Genomic DNA, 2776 nt, shown 5'->3' on the forward strand with positions numbered 1-2776 from the left:
GATCGACCTGGAAAAGATAAAAGGTAATATCGACCTCGGCGGAATTTGAACTCAGAACATAGCGACGGGCGAAATACCACTAAGGATTTCGTCCGGTGTGCTAACGATTCTGCCAGCTCACCGCCTTTGGCTTATACTAATAAGCTCTTTCTTTTATTTCTTTCTTTCTTTATTGCTCACCGGGGACCAAACACAGAGGTGACAAACAAGGACAAACAAAGGGATTAAGTCGATTACATCGACTCCAGTGCGTAACTGGTACTTATTGAATCGACCCCGAAAGGATGAAAGGCAAAGTCGACCTCGGCGGAATTTGAACTCAGAACGTAACGGCTGATGAAATACTGCTAGGCATTTCGCCCGGCGTGCTAACAATTCTGCCAGTTCGCCGCCCTAACTGTTTCTTTTATTGTCAAAAACTCGATGGATAAGAGGACATTATAGGGATGGGTTACAAAAAAAAGTGGTGGGTTTGCATTTAAATCAGATGAATGAGAAAAAAACGAAACATAGTGTGTATGTGTGTGTGTGTGTGTGTGTGTGTGTGTGTTATTCAAATATCAGGGTCAATTTTATTAACTAACTTCTCCTCTCAAATTTCTGGCTTTGTATCTATATTCCTTTTTCAGGACAACTCATATTTAGATTAGGCCTATTCACTTGGACCAAGCTCACCTAAAAGTTCAAGGTAAGTGCTCCCTTCTGTCATGAATAACCATGGGATTGCACCTAGAAAGTTCCCCTCCGAGGCATAAGTCCGGGCAAAGTTGTTTATGAAAGACCAGCAGTCGCCTCTACACACCAGTCTCCCCTCTCAACGTCGCTGATGTTGAAAGGCAAAAGCCGATACAACTTGGCACCAGAGACATCGCAACTCATTTCTACAGCTGAGTGAACTGGAGCAACGTAAAATAAAGTGTCTTGCTCAAGAACACAACACACGGCTTGGTCCGGGAATCGAACTCACTATCTCATGATTGTGAGCTCGATGCTCTGACCACTGAGTCATGCGCCTTCGTGACCTATTTTTCCACCTGTCACATTTTTTTCTTTTCCACGTGAAATTAGAAAAGGTCGATAGAGGCTTGACGAAAAAAGGAGGGGCGTTTGTTCTCTGTCCTTTCAGTGGCGTACACTCTTTCACCATAGCAACCAGACAATGAAAAGAAGACGTAGCTATCTTCCCGACGGACTCAATTAACAGCGCGACAAAACTCCCCAAACTAGCAATGTTCAGAAAACGGAACGAATGCGTGCGGAACGGTTTCGTCGCCCTGCATCAATCTTAGACAGGTACGGCTGACAGCACTTCCGTATTTCGAAGTAGCAATGCGTCCCGATAACATTATCAAACTAGAAGTTTCTTGAAGTCATCCATAGGCGCAAGCATGTCTATGTAGTTAAGAAGCTCATTTTGTAACTCTGTGAGTTCGGGGATCAGTTCTACTGCGCGGCACCTCCGGCAAGTCTCTTCTGCTATAGTCCCGGGTCGACCAATGTTGTATGAGTGTATTTGGTAGACAGAAACTGTGTGGAAGCTCGTCGTGTGTGTGTGTCTGTGTGTGTGCGCGCGTGCGCTTGCGTTTGTTTCCTACCATCGTTTGACAATCTGCACTGGTTAGCGGTTTGGAAATAAGAGGCCGCTAGAAAAAGTACTAGACTTAAAAGTAAGTCCTGAAGTCGATATGTTCAACTAAAATTCAAGATAATGACTGAAAGAAGTAAAAGGTAAAAAATAGTCTGGCGGAAATTCTTCATGAAAAGATCAGTCAGTAGATGTCAACGCTCAAAGTTTCTCCGAGAATGTTGTCACGCTTCCCCACCGGCCATGTTGCTTAGCAGCACGATGATGGGAGCACCAGATAACATTTCAGATGCCAGACATTCAATGTTCAGTCTTCTCTCTTGACCTAGGGTTGAAAATTCATTAAAGAGACAAGCTTTGGAAGACATGACTGACATAGTATGACTACACATGCTTACAGTCCACGAAACCCTGTAGACATCGTAGATTTAGTTAATGCATGTGCATCATTTGATGCTGCATACCGAATCCCTCACCACTACGCAGTGGGTGTTCGCGGCAATTGGACCACTTAATTTGTAGAATATGTCTCGTCCATTAGTTGTAAGAAAGCAGACGCTTCAATCTGGTCAGATGAAAATTGGAGCAAAACACAGAGACATTGTACTCGTTCACTACCACCACCACCACCACCACAGCTTGACTTTTCATGGATAGCTTCTAAGTCTTTTTCTGGATCAGGCTAGCGATCCTACAAAATGCTGGAGAAAATAAAATTAAAATAAAAAATAATGAAATCTGCAATCATTTGTATATCGTTCGTTCACATAAACACCTAAAAAAATTAGCTTCATCCGCCTCACATGAATTGTCTCCCTTACATTGTTCGGTGAGATAACTTCTTAGCCTCGTTGCATTAACTCCGTTGATTAATTGAGGGAACAACTGGAGGTTAAACATCAAAATATCTGTCAGAAATGTTTTATGTTAACCTTTCTCTTTCCACGAAGGAGAACCTAACTTCTACCTCTGCTTGTTTTTTTTCTTTTCCCTCTCTTTGGTCGTAGTTATAAACCAGTTATTTCTAAGAAGAAATAAACAGAACATCCCAGAATGAACACTTCCAATGGAATTTTCTTTCCTTTTCTTTTTTTTTTATAGATATTTTACCGACTCATTTAAATAAATAAATGACTTTCTTCGACGAATTCTTATTCATTTTGCACCACTTCTAGAATGTCTTATCTTTTA

Source organism: Octopus bimaculoides, chromosome 8 (assembly GCF_001194135.2).
Source record: "Octopus bimaculoides isolate UCB-OBI-ISO-001 chromosome 8, ASM119413v2, whole genome shotgun sequence".
NCBI lineage: Eukaryota > Metazoa > Mollusca > Cephalopoda > Octopoda > Octopodidae > Octopus > Octopus bimaculoides.